This window comes from Canis lupus, chromosome 34 (assembly GCF_048164855.1).
Source record: "Canis lupus baileyi chromosome 34, mCanLup2.hap1, whole genome shotgun sequence".
Taxonomy (NCBI): domain Eukaryota; kingdom Metazoa; phylum Chordata; class Mammalia; order Carnivora; family Canidae; genus Canis; species Canis lupus.
This window is the reverse complement of record NC_132871.1, coordinates 25455669-25482122: the sequence shown is the minus strand read 5'-3', so window position 1 is coordinate 25482122 and position 26454 is coordinate 25455669. Positions and strand designations below refer to the sequence as shown.

The window sequence follows — 26454 nt, the reverse complement described above, 5'->3', positions numbered from 1 at the left end:
ATTTAAATGTCAAAATTTGATCTACACAAGTACTAGGAGAATTTACGGGTAAATTCCTCTATAATTGTAGAGTAGGGAAAACATTCCTAGCAATGGTCAAAATTGGATGCAATAATGTGAAATACTGGCAATACATAAAATGCATTCAAATACATAAAACTAAAAACATTTTACATGGCACTTCAAAAAAAAGGTTTTATGTGGCAAAAAAAAGAAAAAAATACCACAAGCAAAATACAATGACAAATGAGGGACTCAAAAAATATAACTTATATGAGACAATTCCATGACCCTATATTTTTTTAAGATTTATTTATTCATGAGAGACAGAAAGAGAGAGAGGCAGAGATACAGGCAGAGGAAAAAGTAGGCTCCACGAAGGGAGCCCGACATAGTACTCGATCTTGGGACTCCAGGATCACACCCTGGGCCAAAAAAGGCAGGCTCCAAACCGCTGAGCCACCTAGGGATCCCCCATGACCCTAAATATAAAGAGTATCTGAAATTGAATAAGAGGGATGCCTGAGTGGCTCAGTGGTTGAGCATCTTCCTTTGGCTCAGGTCTTGATCCTGGGGTCCTGGGATCAAGTCCCACATCTGGCTCCCCGTGGGGAGCCTGCTTCTCCCTCTGCCTGTGTTTCTGCCTCTCTGTGTCTCTCATGAATAAATAAAATCTTTTTAAAAAATTGAATGCAAGACCAACACCCTGAACAGACATTTTACAGAAAAATAAAGGCAAATGGCCCTGAAACAGAAATATTCTCAACCCTGCTAAGGGAAATGAGAATTAAGAATCATTGAGATACTATTTCTCACCCACTGAAGCATTTTATTACAGCTTAAGTTTGGAAATAACCCAAATGTTCATAGGGAAATAGTTGAATAAAGTAGGGTACATGAACAGAGTGGAGTACTATGCAATTTTTAAAAATGAATGAGGAATGTATATATTATGAAGTATTTCACAACTACAGTATATATTAAGTTCAGAAAAAAAAAAAAAAAAGCAAGGTTGGGACACCTGGGTGGCTAAGCAGCTGGGTGCCTGCCTTCGGCTCAGTTCATGATCCCGGAATCCGGGACTGAGTCCTGCATCAGGCTCCCTGCAAGAGGCCTGCTTCTCCCTCTGCCTCTCTCTGTCTGTGTTTCTCATGAATAAATAAATAAATCTTAAAAAAAAAAAAAAAAACCAACAAAAAACAAGGTGGAAGAAAAAAAGGAAATGGATGTTTAGCAAAGAGCAAAGTTGGTGTTTTTATTTTTTTAAAGATTTTATTTATTTGAAAGAAAGAGAAAGCACAAGCAGGGGGAGGGGCAGAGGGAGAAGCAGGCTCCCCGCTGAGCAGAGAGCCCAACACAGGGCTTGATCCCAGGAGCCTTGGATCAGGACTCTAGGATCATGACCTGAGGCAAAGGCAGACACTTAACTGACTGAGATATGCAGGTGCCCCAAAGATGGTATTTTTTTTTAATTTTTTATTTATTTATGATAGTCACAGAGAGAGAGAGAGAGAGAGGCAGAGACATAGGCAGAGGGAGAAGCAGGCTCCATGCACCAGGAGCCCGACGTGGGATTCGATCCCGGGTCTCCAGGATCGCGCCCTGGGCCAAAGGCAGGCGCCAAACCGCTGCGCCACCCAGGGATCCCCAAAGATGGTATTTTTAAAAATTAATTTTTGCTATGGAACAAAAAAGAAACAGATATAAAATGAATGAGTTATATAAAAAACTCTCTGATCCTAAATTTGAACTCTGATCCTGAATTAGATGTATGAATGGGGATCCCTGGTGGCGCAGCGGTTTGGCGCCTGCCTTTGGCCCAGGGCGTGATCCTGGAGACCCGGGATCAAATCCCACATCGGGCTCCCGGTGCATGGAGCCTGCTTCTCCCTCTGCCTGTGTCTCTGCCTCTCTCTCTCTCTCTCTGTAACTATCATAAATAAATAAAAATTAAAAAAAAAAAGATGTATGAATGAACTCATCACTCTGCCCACTATAAAAGTCTAAGAGAAAAAAAAAAAAAGTCTAAGAGAAAGGAACCATTGCAGTAAGCAACAAGCACACACCTATGTATTCATATTATGATTTCTAAACACCATTTGCCCTTAAAAAGAATTCCTTGATCTCAGTGCTGACTCCAGGTTTGGGATAGGAAATGTCCAAGAGAAGCCTAGAATACCCTATTATACCATTAAGCATGAAAACTATCAAGATTATTGGGTGCCTGGGTGGCTCATTTGTATAAGCACCTGACTCTTGATTTCAGCTCAGGTCCTGATCTCAGAGTTGTGAGGCCCAGTCCTGAAAGGGGCTCCCACACTCAGCGTGGAGTCTGCTTAAGATTCTCGCCCCTTCTTCCTTTGCCCTTCCCACTACTCTCTTCTCTCTTGTTCTCAAAGAAAAGCCAAGGGCAGCCCAGGTGGCTCAGCGGTTTAGTATCAACTTCAGCCCAGGGTGTGACTGGGATTGAGTTCCACGTCCGGCTCCCTGCACGGAGCCTGCTTCTCCCTCTGCCTGTGTCTGCCTCTCTCTGTGTCTCTCATTAAAGAATAAAATCTTAAAACAAAACAAAACAAATAAAAGCACAAACGCACACAAAACTCAAGATTACTAGCATCACATTAAAGGGCTGGAGAACAAATTGGAAGAGGACAACCTGAAGTGACTCCCACTGGTCAAAAATGGGACAATCTGAACATTGTTAAGACTAACCACAATGGATTGAAACATAAATATACCCCCCTTTTTTTCTTCCAGAGAGGAAATGGGGAGAGGCAGAGAGAGAGAGGGAGAAAGAGAATCTTAAGCAGGCTCCTTGCTCAGCAAAGAGCTCAACTTGGGGCTTGTTCTCACAACCCTGAGATCATGACCCAAGTTAAAATCAAGAGTAAGACGCTTCACCAACCAAACCACCCAGACACCTGAAACATAAATATGGCTTAATATATAAATTTATAATGAGGGATGCCTGGGTGGCTCAGTGATTGGGTGGCTGCCTTTGGCTCAGGTCATGATCCCGGGATCTGGGATCGAATCCTACATCAGGGTCCTGCGGAGAGCCTGCTTCTCCCTCTGCCTATGTCTCTGCCTCTCTCTCTCTCTCTGTGTCTCTCATGAAGAAATAACTAAATCTTTAAAAAATTACATTTATAATGATACTTTTTTAAAAACTTCATTTTTCATGAAGGATGCTAGGAAACTAACACATAATTTTGAAAACTGATAAATAAAGGAAACAAATTAGTAATTTACTCAACATATCAAATGTAACTTAGAGACCTAATTTGAAATTGTGTTGCAATATATACTGATATATATCTGTTTTTGTGTGTGTATTAAATAATTTCAACATTAGATTTAATTTTTTTACAAAGGAAATTTAAAAATATTATGGGCCTGTACTAAGAGATCAAGAGTCATATGCTCTACCAATTGAGCCAGCTAGGCAATCCTTGATCCAGTTTTTAAAGGAAGTAGTGAAAATTGTGCTTAGGAATTAAATTGGGTCACTGAGTATGTATTTTTCAAAATATTGTGAAAATAATTGAGTAGCGAATATAAAACTCTTGTTTTCCAACTTGAAACATGTTGACTATAAACTGGGACAGTAGCCACATGAATTTTTTAAATCAGATATGAGATTAAAATATTTTTTCCTGGGGCACCTGGGTGGCTCAGTTGGTTAAGCATCTGACTCTTGATTTTGGCTCAGATCAGGACCTCAGAGTCATGAGATCGAGCCCCACATTGGGTGTTGCACTTAGCACAGGGTCTGCTTGTCCCTGTCTCTCTCTGCTCCTCCATACTCTCCCTCTCTTAAAAATAAATACATAAATCTTAAAAAATACGTATTTCTTCCTGACCCACACTTCTGTGATTTCAGAGGGCTTGCCCAAATGGCATGTGTCAGTACCTTGAATAGTTTGAAACTCTCCAGGGCAAAATTATTAAAAAGTTTAATACTGAAAATAATATATCAAGACAAATAATAATGCAAAGAAGGCTTAATCATTATGAGACTGAGTCATATATATCTTTATTCACTCATCTCCACCCAGAAAAAATAATCTAATGCATACTCATTTTACTTTGAATACCTTTGTTAGAGTGTTTATCACATTGTACCAGATATTTTAGGGTATTGACATCTCTCAGTGGGATGGTGCATTCCTTGAGGCCTAGCAATTGTGGTCTTCCCTAACAGAGAGGTATGGTAGTAAATCTGGGATTTTTTTTTAATAAATTTCAAATAATAATAAAATATAAAATACTGTATGGCAAAATCCATATAACAAGTTGATTCTCACAGAATGCTTCAGTTGATTTTACCAAATTCTTGTGTCTGTAACCCTATCTGCAGATAACCTATAGTTGAAATTGTTTAAGAATGTAGTTCTGACATAAATGGCCATTGATACTTTTAAGTAAATGAGTTAGATGAAAATGAAAAAAGAAACTTTACTTTTTCATCAGTGATATGAGTAACTTCTTGCTAACTTGTTAATAGTTTTCAAATATTAGAAGATTATTATTTTGGGGCACCTGGCTGGCTCGGTTGGTAGTGTGTGACTCTTGATCTCAGAGTGGTGAGTTCAAGCCACATGCTGCGAATGGAGCTTACTTAAAAAAAAACAAATAAAAATAAAAACTGAATCAGATAAGTCTATATTATTTACAGATTAATTGAGTCCTGGGAATAATGCAATATGAGAAATAATAAATAATATTCAGGTATTAATTCTTTAACTAGTAATGTTGTTTCTTATCCAATAGCTTTTATTCCATCAACATAGATTCCAACACACTTTTTCCAGAAAATTTTTTGGCTCACAAAATAATTATGATCCAAATTTTAAAAATTTCTTCCCCTTTATCATGGTTTTTCTATGATTAAAAAAAGTTGTCAAGCACTTCATTTTCATAAAAGGCACAAAAGGTTAAAAGTTCATTCTTACTCTTCACATTAAAGGTTTCATCCAACTATAAAGTCCAGTATCTATTAGCATGCACATGTTAATAGTAACTGTGTTTTCATACTGTATATCATTGATATTATAGTGTCCAAATGTATCACATTAAAGGAATTTTGCCAATAGTTGATTCTGACTTATTCCCAGGCATAATATTTATTATTTTGCCTCTGGCTTAATAAATTTGGCAACTGTATGGTTTAGAACTGCTTTTTGCTCTGAGAAGTACAACGCTGAATTAATACTTCCTTAGCATTAGTGTCTTTTCCACTTTTAGAAACACAAATACTGGAAAGCAAAATTTTGTGTTTATTCTGGGAAGCTTTTACTATTTTACCAGAATTGTTTACCAAAAATGTCATTAGTTTTTTTTTAGAGTCAATGACATTAAAATATCCCTAGCCTGAATGAATTCCAATTACTTTTTATAACCTTACACTTTCCCCCTATATATTTATAACCTTTCTCCATCTTTCCCATCTTCACCAAAGAGAGGCAATCAAAAAGAGAAAAATTATCCTCCACGACGCAAAACAAATGATAAAAATCATCTGGAAACAAGGTAATATAAGCTGTATCTTTTAAAATGGAAAAAAGAAATTTACAAACTGTGAGCTACTTAGCATGGCTAAGCTATAAGGAGAAGGAGACAATTCAGATGGAGCTTTTTTCTTTTTTCTTTTTTAAAGTAATCTCCACACCTAATGTGGGGGCTCAAACTCATGACCACAAGATCAAGAGTCACATGCTCTACTAACTGAGCCAGCCAGATGCCCTCAGCTGGAGCTTTTGTTGCAGCTTTTATGTGCAACTTTTGTTGAAGGAATTAAGTTGAGCTCATTGAGATTTTCTTTGAGGTTCACCTTAACTATTTAGGGAAGGAAACCTATCTTTATTCTCATAGGGAGAAAGCCTTTGGGATTCAGATTCTTGAAGCTTCTGTTTCTGCGAAGAAACCATCCCTATCCTTCACTTTTCACCTTGCAGTCATTTCTTCCCAGGAGCTGTTTCTATTTCTGCAAGAAAGGGAAAAATGTAAGGAGACACTATTCATCTAATCCTCTATTAGAGGTATAGTAATGATGAATCTCAAGATCATCATTAACCTTGAGATTAAGATAACTTTTGGAAAGGTGTGATTTTGGGCACCATACTATGCTTCAGCAAATCTTCTGTTTCTATCTTTCTTCTGATATGTATTTTATAGGGGCAGCCCAGGGCGTGATCCTGGAGACCCCGGATCGAGTCCGCATCGAGTCCGCATCGAGTCCTGCATCGGGCTCCCTGCGGAGAGCCTGCTTCTCCCTCTGTCTGTGTCTCTGCCTCTCTCTCTCTCTCTCTGTCTCTCATGAATAAATAAATAAAATCTTTTAAAAAATGTATTTTATAGGATTCTATCCTATTTCTCATTTCTGGTTACTGCTGGTGAACATTTTGGGTTTTTTTGGGGGGGTTTCCTTCTTGTTTTCTCATTAAGTATCAGAAGAGTGATAGCTCTCTCTACTTTCTCTTTTTAAAATTTATTTTAAAGATTATTTATTTGAGAGAGACTGAGGGAGAGAGAGCACAAGCCAGAGCGAGAGAAAAAGGGAGAGGGAGAGGTAGACTCCTTGCTGAGCAGGGAGCCCAATGTGGGGCTCAATCCCAGGACCTCCGGATCATGACCCAAGCCAAAGGTAGACACTTAACCAACTGAGCCACCCAGGTGCCCTTTCTTTCTACTGTATTTACACAAATGTCTTTTCATTGAGAATATACTTAACTGAAAGCATGTTGTTTTTAGATGGTAATAACACATAACAAAGCTTATATCTAGAAGAATTTTTCTTTCGTTTTTTTTTAAATTTTCTTTCTACTAAAATCTTGTCATATATCCTTTAACTACTATACCATGCCATGTCTTTTCTTTCATTCAGTCATTTAATTGTTCCAGAAGTATTTGTTGAACACCTATTATATGTCAGGTACTAGTATAGGTGCTAGGGATATAGCAGTGAAAAAAGTAAATCTGCCCTCTCCCTTGTAGCGAGAGACAGTCTATAAACACACAAGCAAATACACAGTGTATACCAGGTCAGCAAATTTCTATCAAGGGCAAACAGCAAATGTTTCAGGCTTTATGGGCCATGTGTCTCTGTTGCAATCTCTCAACTCTACTAGAGTAGTGGAAAAAAACCCCAGCCACAGACAACATGTAAAAAAAAAAAGAAGAAGCAGAAGAAGCAGAAGCAGAAGCAGAAGCAGGCATACCTGCCTTCTGAAAAAACTTTATGTACAAAAACAAGTGGTATGTGAGATTTAACTCACTGGCCATAATTTGCAGACTCCTGTTATATATGGCTATGACAAGTATTATGGACAAAAACAATAGTACAGGTGAGATGTATAAGAAGTTCTAGGAATAGTGAAAAATGGCCTCACTAAGATATTCGAGCAAAAACCTAAAAAGAAGTAAGGCATGTAAATATATAGGGGAAGAGCTTCCCAGACAGAGGGAACAAGATTTGCAAATATTTAATTTGTTCAAGAACAGGAAATAGGCCAATGTGGTCAAGAAGAGCACCAAGAGATAAGGTCATATTTTGTAGGGCTTTGAAGCCATGATATAAAGACTGGAATTTTACCCTAACTAGAAAACCAGAGTGGTTTTGAGCAAAGAAATAACATAATCTGACTTACCTTTGGAAAAGACCTCTCTTGCTTCAGTGTTGGAAGAGACTATAGCAGAACAACAATAGAAGTTAGGAGACCACATAGGAGGTTACTAAAAAATCCAACCATGGGATGATGATACTAAACTTAAAACTGACAGTAGTGACTGAAGTAGGAGAAAGTGGTTCCGATTCTGAATAGATTTTGAAGGTAAGTCAAAAACATTTGTTGGTGGATTGCATATGAGCTCTAAGAGACAGGAATAAATAAGGACTCCATAGATATTTGTCCTTGGGAACTAAAAGACTGAAGTTAGCATTTGCTTTGGGTAAAGGGGCTGGGATCTGGTATAAATCAATGGATTGGTTTTGAACTTGTTAAGTTGCAGATGCTAAGTAAACACTCAGGTAAAAAGATGTTAAGTACAAAAATGCCTATATAAGTTTGGAGTTTAGGGAAAAGGTCCAAGGCTGGAGATAGAGATTTGGAAGTTACTTCCTTATAGTATTTAAAGTGTTGATAGTAGGGATGCCTGGCTGGTTTTGTTGGTAAAGCATATAACTATTGATCTCAGGGTCGTGAGTTCAAATCCCAAGCTGAGCCTACTTTAAATATATATAAATAATGAATGAGTGACAGAATGTTGATAGTATTTAAAATATGAAATGGTTGAGATCACCAAAGAGTAACTGACACAGGCTAAAGCCCTGTGGTACTGCAATACTTAGAAGTTGGATACAGAAAGAAAAACCAAGGAAGGAAATTAAGGGGGTGGGGCATGAAATGAATGAAAAACCAAGAGTAATGTTGTAAACATCAAATAAAAATATTCATGGAGGACACAGTACTGAATTGTTTCAAATACCATTAATAAACTGAGTAAAATAAAGATTACAAATTGACAATTGGGTTTACAACAAAGACATTACAGACATTTACAAAGATTTTTAAAAATCATCTTTGAGGGATGCCTGGGGGAGCTCGGTGGTTGAGCATCTACTTTCCCCTCAGGGTGTGATCCTGGGGTCCTGGCATCAAGTCCCACATCAGGCTCCCTGAGAGGAGCCTGTTTCTCCCTTTGCCCATGTCTCTCTCTCTCTCTCTCTCTCTCTCTCTCTCTCTCTCTCGGTCTCTCATGAATAAATAAATAAAATCTTAAAAAAATATATCATCTTTCAGTTAAGGAGTCATGTCTTTATAAAGATTTTTTTTTTCCTACAGAGGTTTGGAAGTATTTTTTTCTAAGCCCTTGGAAATCTGAGAATTTCTTTATACTCCTTTCAGAAATGAAAGTCAAATCATTTAAATAGAAAAGTCTTAATCTTTTCCCTGAATGTTTCTTTTTTTTTTTTTTTAAGATGTTATTTATTCATGAGAGACAGAGAGAGAGAGAGGCAGAGACACAGGCAGAGGGAGAAGCAGGCTCCATGCAGGGAGCCCAGCGTGGGACTCGATCCTGGGTCTCCAGGATCAGGCCCTGGGTGGAAGGTGGCGCTAAACCGCTGAGCCACCCAGGTGTCCCTTCCCTAAATGTTTCTATTTCTCATGGAATTTACTGTTAGCAAGAAAGCTGAGCTCATTCAAATAAGCTTGAAACACATAAAGATTTTTTTTTTCTTGAGACTTCATTTTTGGGGCACCTAGGTGGCTGAGTGGTTAAGCGTTTCACTTTCCACTCAGGTCATGATCCTAGGGTCTAGGATTGAGCCCTATGTCCTCTTTCCTCCAATTCTGCTCAGCAGGGAGCCCGCTTCTCTCTCTCCCTCTGCCTGCAGCTCTCCCTACCTGTGCTCTCTGCCAAATAAATAAATAATATCTTTTAAAAAAAGATTTTATTTTTAAGTAATCTCTACACCCAACTTGAGGCTCAAACTCACGATCATGAGATTGAGAGTCCCATGCTCTACTGACTGAACCAGCTAAGTGTCCCAAGATTTCTTAATAATTAGTGGAAATTAAAAAAAATAGTGGAAATTATATTTTATTTCCTTATTGGAAACATGACTCTTCTGAGTCTTTATTCTTATTATAATTCAGAAATACAGGGATCCCTGGGTAGCTCAGCGGTTTGGAGCCTGCCTTCAGCCCAGGGTGTGATCAAATTCTGCATCGAGCTCCCTGCAGGGAGCCTGCTTCTCCCCCTGCCTGTGTCTCTGCCTCTCTCTCTGTGTGTTTTTCATGAATAAATAAATAAAATCTAAAAATAAAAAATACTGTTAGGTAGATTTAAGAATGGTTCTCTTTGTTGATTCTTAGATTAGGCTGATTTATTTAACTGGAATTCTTAGATTTAAAAAAATTATTAAATATTTTTGATTTTTGCTCATTTTCCAGTTGCTTATTTTGTAACATACCTAAGTTAGGTATGTTTAAAAAAAAAATACTATCATTTGCATATTTTCTTCTTTTTCTCTGCTTACAGCGTAAACTCAATATCACATCAATGATTTGTCTCTATGATCATGTGGGTACATACTGCCACTAATAAAGACTTAAATTCTATCAGCAGAATTTTACTATCCTTGAAATCTTTCCTGATACCACTTGATTTTTTTTTATCCAATATTAACGTTTTTCTTTTGTACTTTAGGTTTTCTGCTCAACTTTTATCAAGATCATAATTACTCTCTAACCTTGAGGCAGAAATAAAAAATGTTTATAAAACTTTCTTCTAATTTTTAATGTTATATTCTTTCTTTGATTTGGGGGGATAACATTCATTTTCTCTTCTTCTGTAATGTTTTCCATAGATTGTTTAATGACTATTTTTTATTCTTTCACCTTAATGTAAGGTGCTTGGCGTAAGCTATTGTAGACCTTCCTTGTGCACACCTAAGTCAAATACAGGTTCTCAGTTTATAGCAGGAAATATATATATCTATTTGTTTACATATGAGTTTGTGAGTGTGTATAGCTTATCATTTAATTCCCAGTATCAAATAGAACTTAACCAAGTGGTTGGAATCAACTAGGGATCAGGCCAATTTACCAAATCTATTTATTAAGAGCTAACATTCTATTTACTGAATGATTGATTTGTTAAATAAATCAAACTCATTCACAAGTAACAAGAGTTAAAGGCTTTAACATATAAAAAATATAAAAATATAATGAAACTTTAGACAACAAAATCTCAGTAGTCATATAAAAACTTTCCTAACATATTTAAATTTTTTAGCATATAATTTTGTAAGATTTCATTTTTAAGTAATCTTTACATCGATTTTTAGGCTTGAACTTACAACCTCGAGATGAGGAGTCCCCTGATGCACTGACCCAGTCACCTAGGCACTCCCTTAAACATATTTTTTATTTGGGATTCTTTGTGCTAATTTTCACTTTTTTTTCAAAGTTTTTATTTTAATTTTTAATATTTTAAATTTATTTTTAGAAATTTTAATTCCAATATAGTTAACTTACAGTGTTATTAGTTTCAGGTGAACAATACAGTAATTCAGAAATTCTATACATTATTCAGTGCTCATCAAGAGAAGCATATTCTTAATCTCCTTCACCTATTTCAACCATCGCTCCCCCATCCACCACCTCCTCTCGTAATCACCAGTTTTGTTCTCTATAGTTAAGAGTCTATTATTTGGTTTCTCTTTTTTTGTGGTTTTGTTTTGTTTCTTAAATTCCACATGAATGAAACCATATGGTAATTGTCTTTCTCTGACTTATTTTGCTTAGCATTATATTCTCTAGATCCATCCATGTTGTTGCAATGTCAAAATTTCATTCTTTTTTATGGCTAATATTCATACACATACACACACACGCACACACACACACCACTTCTTTATCCGTTTATCTACTACTGATGGACACTTGGAATGCTTCCACATTTGGCTACTGTAAATGATGATACAATAAACTTGGGTTGCATATACCTTCATACCATATGAATTAGTATTTTCTTATTTTGGAGTTAAATATCTAGGAGTGAAATTACTAGAACATATGGCAGTTCTATTTTTGAGGGTTTTTTTTTTTATTTTTGAGTTTTTGAGGAATCTCCATACTGTTTTCCCACAGTGGCTGCATCAGTTTGCATTCCTACCAAAAGTGCACAAGAGTTTCTTTTTCTCTACATTCTCACCAACACCTGTTATTTCTTGTGTTTTTCATTTTAGCCATTTTGATGGTGTGACATGACATCTCGTTGTGATTTTGATTTGCATTTCCCTGATGATTAGAGATGTTGAACATCTTTTCATGTGTCTCTTGATATCTGGATGTCTTCTTTAGAAAAATATCTCCTCATGTCTCCTGTCCATTTTTAAAATTGAATTATTGTGGTTTTTTTGGTATTAAGTTGTATAAGTTCTTTATGTATTTTGAATACTAAAATATGTTATTTGCAAATATCTTCTCCCATTCCAAAGATTGTCTTTTAGTTTTGTTAGTTGTTTCCCTTGCTGTGCAGAAACTTATTATTTTGATGTAGTCCCAATAGTTTATTTTTGCTTTTATCTCCCTGGCCTCAGGAGACATAGCTAGAAAGATACTGCTATAGCCCATATCAGAGAAGTTACTGCCTGTGATACCTTTTAGGGTTTTTATATTTCAGGCCTCACATTCAGATCCTTAATCCATTTTGAATTTATTTTCGTGCATGATGTGAGAAGGTGGTCCAGTTTCATTCCTTTGCACACAGCTGCCTAGGTTTCCCAACACCATTTGTTGAAGAGACTGTCTTCTTCTCATTGCATATTCTCACCTCCTTTGTCCGAGACCATATAATTGTGAGTTTATTTCTGGGCTCTCTATTCTGTTCTGTTGGTCTATGTGTCTCTTTCTGTGTAAGTACCATAGCATTTTGATTACTACAGGTTTGCAGTAGATCTTGATATCTGGGATTGTGGTACCTCCAGTGTTGTTCTGCCTTTTCCAAGATTGCTTTGGCTTTTCAAGGTCTCTTGTGGTTCCATACAAATTTTAAGATTATATGTTCTAGTTCTGTGAAAAATGTTGTGGTATTTTAATAGGGATTGCATTAAATCTGTAGATTGCTTTGGGAAGTATGGACATTTTAACAATGTTTGTTCTTCCAATCCACGAGCATGGAATATCTTTCCATTTGTTTGTGTTGTCTTCAGTTTCTTTCATCAGTGTTTTATGGTTTTTGGAATATAGGTCTTTCATCTCCTCGGTTAAGTTTATTCCTAGGCATTTTATTATTTTTGTTGCAATTGTAAATGGGACTGTTCTCTTAATTTCTTTTTCTGCTCTTTCATTATTAGTATATAGAAATGCAATGGATTTCTGTATATTGATTTTACTGAATCCATTAATCAGTTCTAGTAGTTTTTTGGTGGAGTCTTTAGGATTTTCTATACATAGTATCATGCCATCTTCAAATAGTGAGTTTTACTTCTTCCTTATCAATTTGGATGCATTATTTGTTCTTTTGTGTGTATAATCTTGTGGCTAGGACTTCCAGTACTAAGTTGGATAAAAGTGATGAGAGTGGATGTCCTTGTCTTGTTCCCAATCTTAGAGAAAAGCTCACAATTTTTCACCATTGACTGTGATGTTATCTGCAGGTTTTACAAATATGGACTTTATTATGTGGAGATATGTTCCCTGTAAACCTACTTTGTTGAGGGTTTTCATCATGAATGGATTTGTACTTTGTCAGATGCTTTTTCTGTTTATATTGAAATAATCCTATGGTTTTTATACTTGTAGCTGTAATTTTTTTTCAAAGCTTTTGAATTTAACTGAATGAAACATTTTTGTTTGATTTATACTTAATATTCTTACTTCTTTCTGATGCTTCTGAATACAATTAAATTTAAAATCAAAATTTTAAATTATTACTAGTTTCTTTTCAGCACGGTTTTTTAATATTTTTATTTATTTATTTGAGAGGCAGAGTGCACAAGTGGAAGGGCAGGCAGAAGAAGAGGGAAAAGCAGACTCCCCACTGAGGAGGGAGCCCAACATGGGGCTTGATTCCAGGACCCTGGGATCATGACCTGAGCCAAAGGCAGAAGCTCCACAGGCTGAGCCACCTAGGTGCCCCAATTTTTAGCAGTTTTAATTGAGATATACAAGTAATTTACACTTTGCACAATGATGGCAGGACAGTAAAAAAAATGACTGCTCAATCCAAAACATATAAAGATTTTAAATAATTAATGGAAAAAATTATGATTGTTCCATAACCTTTACATATTTTTGTCAAAAAAAGAAAACTTTTACTGTGGGCTATAAATTTACAAGGAAATGAAAAAATATTAAAACCAGTATTTTTGGGGGGTTGCCTGGGTGGCTCAATTGGTTAAGCATCTGAATTCCATGCAAGTCATGATCTGGGTCAGAATCCTGGGATTGAGCCCTGAGGTCAGGCCCTGCACTCAGCAGGGAATCTGTTGGTCCATCTCCCCTGCCCTTCCCCTGCTTAAGCTCTGAGACTCTCTCTCTCTCAAATAAATAAATAAAATCTGGGACGCTTGTGTGGCTCAGTGGTTGAGTGTCTGCCTGCCTTTGGCTCAGGGCATGATCCTGGAGTACTGGGATTGAGTCCCATATCGGGAGTCGGCTTCTCCCTCTGCCTGTGTCTCTGCCTCTCTCTTTCTCTGTGTCTCTCGTGAATAAATAAATAGAATCTTCAAGACAATTAAATAAAATCTTTTTAAAAAGCAGTATTAATTTAGTACATTAAAATTTAATATTTTAATGAGATTAAAATGATTTCTTACCTCTTTGAAAAAAGAAACTATTTTTTTTAAGTTTTATTTATTTATGATAGTCACAGAGAGAGAGAGAAAGAGAGAGAGAGAGGCAGAGACATAGGCAGAGGGGGAAGCAGGCTCCATGCACCAGGAGCCTGATGTGGGATTCGATCCCGGGTCTCCAGGATCGCGCCCTGGGCCAAAGGCAGGCGCCAAACCGCTGCGCCACCCAGGGATCCCGAAAAAGGAAACTATTAAGACTAGTATGAACAGGGGAACTTGGGTGGCTCAGGCTGTTGAGGTGTCAACTCTTTTTTTTTTTTTTTTTTTATGATAGTCACACAGAGAGAGAGAGAGGCAGAGACATAGGCAGAGGGAGAAGCAGGCTCCATGCACCGAGAGCCCGACGTGGGATTCGATTCCAGGTCTCCAGGATCGCGCCCTGGGCCAAAGGCAGGCGCCAAACCGCTGGCCCACCCAGGGATCCCAAGGTGCCAACTCTTGATTTCAGTTCAGATCATGATCTCAGGTCCTAGGATTTTTTATTTTTAAGATTTTATTTATTTATGCATGAGAAACACACTCACACACACGCACACACACACAGAGGCAGAGACACAGGCAGAGGGAGAAGCAGGCTCCCTGCAGGAAGCCCAATGCAGGACTGGATCCTGGGACACGAGGTTCACGCCCCAAGCTGAAGGCAGACGTCTTAACCGCTGAACCACCCAGGTGTTCTAGGGTCCTAGGATTGTCCCACACATCAGGCTCTGCACTCACTGGGAGTTTGCTTCAGGAATCTCTCTCCCTCCCCCGTGCTTCCCTTCCAACCAGTTTGTGCATACATGATCGATCACTCTCTAACAAATTCTTAAAAAAATAAAAATAAAAGTAGTTTGAACAGTACTTGCCTTCACTTTCTTGCATAACTTAAGGTTATAGTAGGGAGTTACCTGCTTTTCTATTCCTTAATGAATTTCATACTGCATTTTTTAAAATTTAAATTCAATTAATTAACAGTGTATTATTAGTTTCACAGGTATAGTTCAATGATTCATCAGTCTTACATAATATCTTGTACTCATTAGATAACATGCCCCCCTTAATGTCCATCACCCAGTTATCCTATCTCCCCACCTCCTTCCCCTCCAGCAATCCTCAGTTTGTTTCCTATGATTAAGAGTCTCATGGAGCACCTCAGTGACCCGGTTAAGTGTCTGCTCAGATAATGATCCCATGGTCCTGGGATGGAGCCCTACATCTGGCTTCCTACTCAGCGGGAAGTTTGCTTCTCCCTCTGCCCTGCCCTACACCACCATCCCCCTCATGTTCTCTCTTTCTCTCTCTGTTGAATAAATAAAATCTTTAAAAAAAGAAGAGTCTCTTAGATTTGTCTCCCTCTCTGATTTTGTCTTGTTTTATTTTTCCCTCTATTCCCCCATGAACCTCTGTTCTGTTACTTAAATTCCACATGTAAGTGAGATCACATGGTAACTGTCTTTCTTTGATGGACTTATTTCACTTAGAATAATTTCCTCTAGTTCCATCCACATTGTTGCAAATGGCTGAGTAGTATTACATTGTGTGTGTGTGCGTATATATATATATATATATATATATCACATCTTTTTTTAAAGATTTATTTATTATGAGACACACACAGAGAGGAAGAGACAAAGGCAGAGGCAGAAGCAGGCTCCTCGCAGGGAGCCTAACGTGGGACTCAATCCAAGACCTGGGATCATGCCCTGAGCCAAAGGCAGATGCTCAACTGCTGAGCCACCCAGGAATCCCAGCCACCCAGGGGTCCCCCACATCTTCTTTATCCATAATATGTCAATGGACATCTGGGCTCTTTACATAATTTGGTTATTATGGACACTGCTGCTATAAACATTGGGGTTCACATGCCCCTTCAGATCACTACATTTGTATTTTGGGGTAAATCCATAGTAGTGCAATTGCGAGGTTGTAGGGCAGCTCTATTTTCAACATCTTAAGGAACCTCCACACTGTTTTCCAGGGTGGCTTCACTAGCTTGCATTCTCACCAACAGTGTAAGAGGATTCTCCTTCTCTGTATCTTCACCAACATCTGTCATTTCCTGAGTAATTTTAGCCATTCTGACTGGGGTGAGGTGGTACCTCATTGTGGTTTTGATTTGTATTTTCCCGATCCCCAATGATGTCAGGCATTTTTTCATGTGTCTGTAGGCCACTTGCATGTCTTCTTTGGAGAAATATTTTATGTCTTCTGCCCATTTCTTGATTGGATTATTCTTTCAGTGTTGAGTTTGATAGTTCTTTACAGATTTTGAATATTAGCCCTTTATCTATAAGACATTTGCAAATATCTTTTTCCGTTCTGTCAGTTGACGATTGGTTTTCTTGACTGTTTCTTTTTTTTTTTAAGATTTTATTTATTTTTTATTCAGGAGAGACACAGAGAGAGAGAGAGACACAGGCAGAGGGAGAAGCCGGCTCCACGCAGGGAGTCTGATGCGGGACTCAATCCCGGGACTCCAGGATCGTGCCCTGGGCCAAAGGCAGGCGCTAAACCACTGAGGCACCCAGGGATCCCTCTTGACTGTTTCTTTTGCTGTGCAAAAGTTTTTTAATCTTGAAAAGTCCCAATAGTTCATTCTTGCCACTGTTTCCCTAGCTTTTGGAGACATGTCTAGTAAGAAGTTGCTATGGCTGAGATCAAAAAGGTTGCTACCTGTGTTTTCAACTAGGATTTTCATGGATTCCCATCTCACATTTAGGTCTTTCATCCATTTTGAGTCTATTCTTGTGTATGGTATAAAAAAATAGTTCAGTTTCATTCTTCTGCATGGCCTGTCCAATTTTCCCAACACCATTTTTTTAAAGATTTTATTTATTTATTCATGAGAGATGCAGAGAGAGAGAGAGAGAGAGAGGGGCAAAGACACAGGCAGAAGGAGAAGCAGGCTCCCTCCAGGGAGCTTGATGCCGGCTCTATCCCAGGACTCCAGGATCACGCCCTGAGCCAAAGGGAGGCGCCAAACCGCTGAGCCACCTAGTGATCCCCATCCCAACACCATTTTTGGGAGAAACCGTCTTTTTTTCATTGGATATTCTTTCCTGCTTTGTTGAAGATTAGTTGATCATAGAATTGAGGATCCGTTTCTGGGTTCTCTATTCTGTTCCGTAGATCTATGTGTCTGTTTTTGTGCCAGTACCACACTGTCTTGATGGTACTTTGTAATATAGCTTGGCATCTGGAATTGTGATGCCACCAGCTTTTTCTTTTTCAACATTCCTTTGGCTATTCGGGGTCTTTTCTGGTTCCACCCAAATTTTAGGGTTATTTGTTCCAGCTCTGTGAAAAAAGTTGATGGTATTTTGATTGGGTTTGCATTGAATGTATAGATTGGTCTAGGTAGCATAGAGATTTTAACAATAATTTTCTTCCCGTCCCTGAGGATGGAATGTTTTTCCATTCCTTTGTGTCTTCCTCAATTTCTTTCATGAGTGTTTGATAGTTTTCAGAGGACAGATTCTTTGCCTCCTTGATTTATTCCTAATTATCTTGTGGTTTTGGGTATAATTGCAACTGGGACTGACTCCTTAATTTCTCTCCCTTCTGTCTCATTGTTAGTGTATAGAAATGCAAGTGATTTCTGTGCATTGATTTTATATCCTGCCACTTTGCTGAATTCCTTTTTTTTTTAATTTTTTTAAAATTATTTATTTATGATAGGCACACAGTGAGAGAGAGAGGCAGAGACACAGGCAGAGGGAGAAGCAGGCTCCATGCCCCGGGAGCCCGACGTGGGATTCGATCCTGGGTCTCCAGGATTGCGCCCTGGGCCAAAGGCAGGCGCTAAACCGCTGCGCCACCCAGGGATCCCCACTTTGCTGAATTCCTATATGAGTTCTAGCAGTTTTGGGGTGGAGTCTTTTGGGTTTTCCACATAGAGTATCATGTCATCTGTGAAGAGTGAGAGTCTGACTTCTTCTCTGTCAATTCAGATGACTTTTTTATTTATTTTTATTGTCTGATTGCTGAGACTAGGACTTCTAGTACTATGTTGAACAACAGTGGTGAGAGTGGAAATCCATGTGATGGATTTCCTGACCTTAGGGAAAAAAGTCTCAGTTTTTCCTCATTTAGGATGATATCTGCTGTGGGCTTTCATATATGGCTTTTATGATATTGAGGTATGTTCCCTCAATCCCTACAAGAGTTTTAATCAAGAAAAGTTGTTGTATTTTGTTAAATGCTTTTTCTGCATCTATTGAGAAGATCATATGATTCTTGTCCTTTCTTTTATTAATGTAGTGTATCACATTGATTGATTAATTAATCCACATTGATTAATTTGTGGATGTTGAACCACCCTTGTAGCCCAGAAATAAATCCCACTTGGTTGTGGTGAATAATTCTGTTAGTAAACTGTTGGATCCTATTGGTTAGTATCTTGGTGAGAATTTTTGCATCCGTGTTCAATAAGGGATCTTGGTCCATAATTCTCCTTTTTGGTGGGGTCTTTGTCTGGTATTGGGATCAAAGTAATGTTGGCCTCATAGAAAGAGTCTGGAAGTTTTCTATTTTCTGAAACAGTTTAAAAAGAATAGGTATTATTTCTAGAAATGTTTGGTAGAATTCCCCTGGGAAGTCTTCCAGCCCTGGACTCTTGTTTGTTGGGGAGATTTTTGAGAACTGCTTCAATTTCCTTGCTGGTTATGGGTCTGTTCAGGTTTTGTATTTCATCCTGTTTCAGTTTTGGTAGCTTATATGTCTCTAGGAATGCATCCATTTCTTCCAGATTGCTTAATTTGTTGGCATATATTTGCTCATAATATGTTCTTATAATTGTGTTTATTTCTTAGGTGTTGGTTGTGATTTCTCCTCTTTCATTCATGATTTTATTTATTTGGGTTCTTTCTCTTTTCTTTTTGATAAGTCTGACCAGGAGTTTATCAATTTTATTAATTTTTTCAGAGAACCAGCTCTTTGTTTTATTGCAATGTTCTACTGTTCTTTTGGTTTCCATTCCATTGATTTCTGCTCTAGTCTTTATTATTTCTCCTCTCCTGCTGGGTTTAGGCTTTATTTGCTGTTCTTTCTCCAGCTCCTTTAGATGTAAGGTTAGGTTGTATATTTGAGACCTTCTTGTGCCTTAAGAAAGGCTTATATTGCTATATACTTCCCTCTTAGGACTGCTTTTGCTGCATCCCAAAGATTCTGAGCAGTTGTGTTTTTGTTTTCATTTGTTACCAGGAAATTAAAGAAGAATTTTAAAAAATCCTTGACCTCAGTGACCCATTCATTCTTTAGTAAAATGCTGTTTACCCTCTATGAATTTGAGTTCTTTCCACATTTCCTCTTGTGACTGAATTCAAGCTTCAAAGCACTGAGGTCTGAAAATACACAGGGAATGATTCCAGTATTTTGGCACCCATTGAGACCTGATTTGTGACCCCATATGCTATTCTAGAGAATAGCATATGTTCCATGTGCATTCGAGAGGAACCTGTATTCTGTTGCTTTAGGATGGACTGCTCTGAATATATCTGTTAAGTCCACCTGGTCCAGTGTGTCATTCAAAGCCCTAATTTCCTTGTTGATCTTCTACACAGATAGATGATCTGTCCATTGGGGTGAGTAGGGTGTTACAATATTATTATCGTATTATTATCAATGTTTTTCTTTAATTTTGTTATTTATTGGTTTATATACTTGGTTGCTCCCATGTTAGGGGCATAAATATTTACAATTGTTAGATCTCGTTAGTTAGATCCTTTAATTATGATATAGTGTCCTTCCTCATCACTTATTACAGTCTTTGGTTTAAAATCTAAATTGTCGTATATAAGGATTGCTTACCCCAGCTTTCTTTTAATGTCCATTAGCATGATCAATGGTTTTCCACCTCCTCACTTTCAATCTGGAGGTGTCTTTGGGTCTCAAATAAGTCTCTTGCAGATAGCATATCAATAGGTCTTGCTATTTTATCCAATCTGATACCCTGGGTCTTTTGGTTGTGACATTTAGCCCATTTATATTCAGAGTAAAGATATGAATTTAGTGCCATTGTATTACCTATAAAGTCACTCTTTATATATTGTCTCTGTTCCTTTCTGGTCTACATTACTTTTGGGCTCTCTCTTCACTTAAAGGATCTCCTTTAATATTTCTTGCAGGGCTGGTTTAGTGATCACAATTTTTTTAGGTTCTGTTTGTCCTGGAAGGTTTTTATCTTTCCTTTTATTTTGAATGACAGCCTTGCTGATAAAGTATTCTTGGGTGCATATTCTTCTCATTTAGCACCCTAAATATCATGTCAGTCCTTTCTGGCCTGCTGGGTCTCTGTGGGTAGGTCTGCTGCCAGTCTAATGTTTTTTATCCTTGTAAATTAAGGACCTCTTGTCCCAAGCTGCTTTCATGGTTTTCTCTTTGTCTCTGAAATTTGCAAACTTCACTATTATAATGTCAAGCTGTTGACCTATTTTTACTGATATTGAGAGGCGTTCTCTGTGCCTCCTAGACTTGAATGCCTGTTTCTCTCCTCAGATTAGGAAAGTTCTCAGCTAGAATTTGCTCCAATATATTTCTATCACCCCTCTCTTTCGTCTTCTTTTGGGATCCAAATTATTCTAATATTGTTTCACTTTATGGTATTATTTTCTCTCGAATTTTCCCCTAATGATCCAGTAGTTGCTTATCTCTTTTTCTCAGCTTCTTTTTTCTCCACCATATTTCCTCTATATCATTCTTTTTTAGAAAATTTATTTAAATTGAAGTAATTAACATGTAATTTATTACTGGTTTCAGAGATTCATCCATCTTATAGAATACCCAGTGCTCATAACATCACGTGCCCTCCTTAATGTTTATCACCCAGTTACCCCACTCCCCCACCCTCCTCCCCTCTAGTGACCCTTAATTTGTTTCCCATGATTAAGAGTCTCTTATGATTTGTCTCCCTCTCTGATTTCATCTTGTTTTATTTTTTCCTCTCTTCCCCTATGATCCTATGTTTTGTTTCTTATATTTCACATATGAGTGAGATCATATTATTGTGTTTCTCTGATTGATTTATTTCACTTAGCATAATATCCTCTAGTTCCACCCATATCATTGCAAATGGCAAGGTTTCATTTTTGATGGCTGAGTAGTATTCCATTGTATGTATATTATGTACAGATACATATATATACACACATATTATATATATATATATACACACACACACACCATATCTTCTTTATCCATTCATCTATCGATAGTCATCTGAACTCCTTCCATAGTTTGGTATAGTGGATATTACTGCTATAAACACTGGGATGAAGGTGCCCCTTCACATCATTACATTTGTATCTTTGGGGTAAATAACCAGTAGTGTAATTGCTGGGTCATACTGTATCTTTATTTTCAATTTTTTTGAGGAACCTCCACACTGTTTTCCAGAGTGGCTGCACCAGCTTGCATTCCCACCAACTCACTGATCTTCTTTTCTGCCTCACTTATCCTAGCCTTATGAGCCTCCATTTTTTTATTTCATCTCATTGACAGCCTTTTTTATTTTGGCTTGATTAGATATTAGTTCTTTTTTTTTTTTTGTTTTAAGTGCAGAGAAATCTCCAGAGGTTAAGCTTCAAATATTAAGAACGAGAATTGTTTATTTTTTTTTATTTTTATTTATTTATGATAGTCACACAGAGAGAGGCAGAGACATAGGCAGAGGGAGAAGCAGGCTCCATGCACCGGGAGCCCGACGTGGGACTCGATCCCGGGTCTCCAGGATCGTGCCCTGGGCCAAAGGGAGGCGCTAAACCACTGCGCCACCCAGGGATCCCAGATATTAGTTCTTTTATTTCTCCAGAAAGGTATTCTCTGGTGTCTTTTATGGTTTTTTTTCCAAGTTGGGCTAGTATCTTTCTAATTGTTATTCTGAACCCTAATTCTTAACATCTTACTTATGTCCATACTGATTAGGTCTCTGGCAGGCAGTAATGTCTCTTGTTTTCTTTTTTGAGGTGAGTTTTCCATCTTGTCATTCTCATAGAAATCGGTCACTTTTCTATATGTACAATTGCAGCAGTTCTTTTCATAGATCTCTTGTTGAGTTCATAGGTATTAAAAATAATTTGATAGATATCTAGTTGAATTCCTGGGACCAGACAAAACTAAGGTCTCCTATTCTTCCATTTTGGAACTAAACCTCCTTTTATACTGCACTTTAAGTCTGGATCAGCTTCCAACATTTCAGCCTGGTGCTTTCATGGTCATGAAATATCCCTAAGAGTTATTTCAGAAATATTTTACTGGATGACTTCTTCTGGGACATCTTAATTCTTTTTGTCACAACCACATTCCTCATTTATGCTGATAACTTCATTTTCACTAAATTCCTCTGACTTAATATCTAGAATCTTTTGAATAACATTAGTATCAATAATCCCACAGTCAGGTATTTCATCTGTAACTAACTCTATTTAAGATAGATTTGAATTTCACTAATAGAATTATCATAGAGTTTTTTTTTGTTGTTGTTATTGTTTTTGCCGCACTCTCATCTTTGTCAGTGTTAGCCTATTCAGCAATAAAAAAATATCACCATCTGGATAGCTTAAACAACAAAAATTTGTTTCTCAATTTTGTAAGAAGGTACTGATGAGGTAGGCTTCATTCTCAATTCTCTTGGCTTGTTGGTGGCTGTTATCTGCTTATGGTTTCATATGATAGAATGAAAATAAGCCTTTGATATATTTTCCTTTTCTTAAAAGTTTATTTATTTTTAGTAACCTCTACATGGGGCTTGAACTCATCACTCAGAGATCAAGAGTCAGATTCTCTACTGACTGAGCCAGCTAGGAGACCCCTCTTTTTTTTTTTCCCCCTTAAGGCCTCCACCCTCACCTCCACACCTCTAGTATCTCCTCCTCCCCCTCCCTCTCCTTCTTCTTTTTCTTCTTCTCCTTCTTCCTCTCCTTCCTCTCCTTTTCCTCCTTCTTCTTTAGGACTTATTTATTGGGAGGGGGAGTGAAGGGAGAGAGAAAATCCCAAGCAGTCTCCAAGCTGAGCACAGAGCCCATGTAGGGCTCCATCCCACAACCCTGAGATCATGACCTAAGTCCAAAGCAAGAGTCTGACTCCCAACTGAGCCACAGAGGCACCCCTCTGGTGTCTCTTTTTAAACGGATATTAATCCCATTGGGTCATGGCCCATTCTTATGACCTCATTCAATCTTAATTACTTAGAGGACCCATCTCTAAATATAAAGTTACATTGGGGGTTAAGGTTTCAATGTAAGAAATTTGGTTGGACACAAACATCCAGTTTATAACATTCCACCCTTGGCACTCCAATATTGATACTGTTCCCATATGCAAAATACATTAATTTTATCCCAACAACCCCCAAAAGTCTTACTTAATGCCAGCATCAACTTTAAAGTCCAAAGTCTTGGACCCTGGGTGGCTCAGCAGTTTAAAACCTGCCTTCGGCCCAGGGCATGATCCTGGAGACCTGAGATCGAGTCCCACATCAGGCTCCCTGCATGGAGCCTGCTTCTCCCTCTGCCTCTCTCTCTCTCTCTGTGTCTCTTGTGAATAAATAAATAAAATATTTTTAAAAATAAAATAAAGTCCAAAGTCTCATCTAAATGGTATCTGAGGGATCCCTGGGTGGCGCAGCGGTTTGGCGCCTGCCTTTGGCCCAGGGCGCGATCCTGGAGATCCGGGATCGAATCCCACGTCAGGCTCCCGGTGCATGGAGCCTGCTTCTCCCTCTGTCTATGTCTCTGCCTCTCTCTCTGTGTGTGTGACTATCATAAATAAATAAAAAATTTAAAAAAATAAAAATAAAAATAAATGGTATCTGAATTAGACATGGGTAAGATTCAAGGTACAATTCATCATTAAAGAAAATTCTTCAGCTGTAAACATGTGAAACCAGACAAGTTCCAAAATACAATAGTGGGACAGGCAGAGGAAAGAAACAGGAAAGAAAGGAAAGGTGACAGGTTATAAGCAAGTCCAAAATCTAGCAAGTCAAATTCCATTAGAGCTTTAGGTTTGAGAAACACCACCTTTGGCTCAATACCCTATTTTTTAGGCCCACTGAAATAGCAGACTCACTCCTATAACTCTGCAGGGCAGTCCTAACCTCATGACTCTCTTCAAGGGCCCTTTGAAAACAGACTTATTCCCCAGGCCTGTAGTGCAAGAGGCAGCCTTAAAGATCTCTGAATCTGTTTTGGGGTCATTCTTCATTTTTTTTAAGAATAGCCTTCATAGTTTGCCTGGGTGGCTCAGTAGGATAAGCGTCCTACTCTTTGATTTCAGCTCAGGTCATGATGTCAGAGTAGTGAGATCAAGCCCTACAATAGGATCCATGGTGGGTGTGGAGCCTGTTTAAGATTCTCTCTCTCTCTTTATCCCTCCCAGACATCTCTCTCTTAAAAAAAAAAAAAAAATAGCACACATTTCCAGCTGAATAGGTCCATAGTTGTCTATGGAATCTACAAATTCCTACAACCATCCTTCATTTTGTCCTGCTTTCTCTGTCCTCTTTGGTTCAAACTGATAGGGTCTCTCCTGGTATAATCCCATCTCTAGTGCCGGGTACTGCTTAAATGGTTAATTATATTCATGAATTGCATCCATGATCTCTTTATCAAATGGTTGTTCAGCCATAGCTTTAGCATTTTTTTTAGAACAAGCTTTTCAGTTTTTTCAATATGGATGGGCTGAAAATTTACCAAATTTTCAAATTCTAGTTGCTTTTTGTTTAACAATTCTGTCTTCAATTTATCTCACTTCTCACATATTACTATAAGTAATAAAGACTCACATCACACATTTAATGCTTTGCCTAGAAATATTCTTTGCCAGGGGTGCCTGGGTGGCTCAGTGGTTGAGCATCTGCCTTTGGCTCAGGTCGTGACCCGGGGTCCTGGGATCAAGTCCTGCATCAGGCTCCCCACAGGGAGCCTGCTTCTCCCTTTGCCTCTGACTCTGCCTCTCTCTCTCTGTGCCTCTCATAAATAAATAAATAGAATCTTTTAAAAAATAAAAAGAAATATGCTTTGCCAAATATTCAATTTCATCATTCAGAAGCTCTCTTTCACAACACACAAGAACAAAATTTACCCAAGTTTTCCCACTTTAAAATGAAGATTACCTTTCCTCCAGTTCTTAATATCCTGTCCCTCATTTCTGTCAGACTTCACCAAGAATGGTTTAATACCCATTTATCTACCAAAGTTGTGTTCATGATTATTTATATATTCTCTAAGAAAATGGAAGCTTTCTCTTCAGCTCCTCTCTTTTCTTTCTGAGGCTGCATCAGAATTGCCTTTAACATTCATCCTTTAGCATGCACTTTATAACATTTCTAGCTTCTCTACCCATTACCCAGTTCCAAAGCCACTTCCACGTGTTTAGGTATTTGATACAGCAGCATCCCTCTTCCTGATTTTGGTCAGGAATTTCCAGAGATACAACTAATAGTATATATACAGAAAGAGATTTATTATAAGGAATTGGCTCATGCAATATTGGAGGTTGAGTAGTCTTGTGATCTGCAGTAGACAAGCTGGAGATCCAGAAGAGCTGATGATATAGTTCCATACTGATTCCAAAGTCCTAAGTATCAGGAGAATCTATATTGTAAGTTTCAATACAAGAACTGGCAGGATCAAGACTCAAGAAGAGCCAAAGGCATGAAAAGACTAATGTCATAGTGCATCAGCCAGGCAGGAGGAGTTTCCTCTTACTCAAAGGTCAGCCATTTAGTTTTATTTAGGCTTTCAATTGATTGGATGAAGGCCACACACATTAGTCAAGCAATCTGTTTTATTCAGTCTACTGATTCAAATGTTAATTTCATCCAAAAACACCCTCACAGAAGCACACAGAATAATGTTTGACCAAATATCTGGGCACCCAATGGCACTGTCAAATTGACACATAAAATTAACTCTATCAGTCAGCCAATTCCCTCTTTTGATTATTCATTTTGGCAAAAGGTTAATGTGGATAGATCACTGAGGAGGCAAAGAGGCAACACAACTACATGCTTTGCTGTTTGTACATGAAATAATATATATGCAGTGAAAAATCATCAACAAACTTTGGAAAAAGTACTATGACTGGTCACTATCATGACCTGCATCTGT

At 37.9% G+C, this 26454-nt stretch overlaps 1 long non-coding RNA gene across 3 annotated transcripts in view; it reads left to right on the top strand.

Annotated features, from left to right (window-relative positions):
• LOC140624394 (uncharacterized) overlaps nucleotides 1-26454 on the top strand; it is a 45249-nt gene that overhangs the window by 5930 nt on the left and 12865 nt on the right. Inside the window, exons 4-5 of one of the 3 annotated variants that reach the window (XR_012023870.1) lie at nucleotides 14640-14793; nucleotides 15455-15689. The exons of 1 other annotated variant lie outside the window; for it this stretch is intronic. This is a non-coding gene — a long non-coding RNA (uncharacterized lncRNA). Of the gene's footprint in view, nucleotides 1-14639; nucleotides 15690-26454 lie in introns of those variants that run through there. One more of the 3 variants, XR_012023869.1, reaches the window with a different exon arrangement.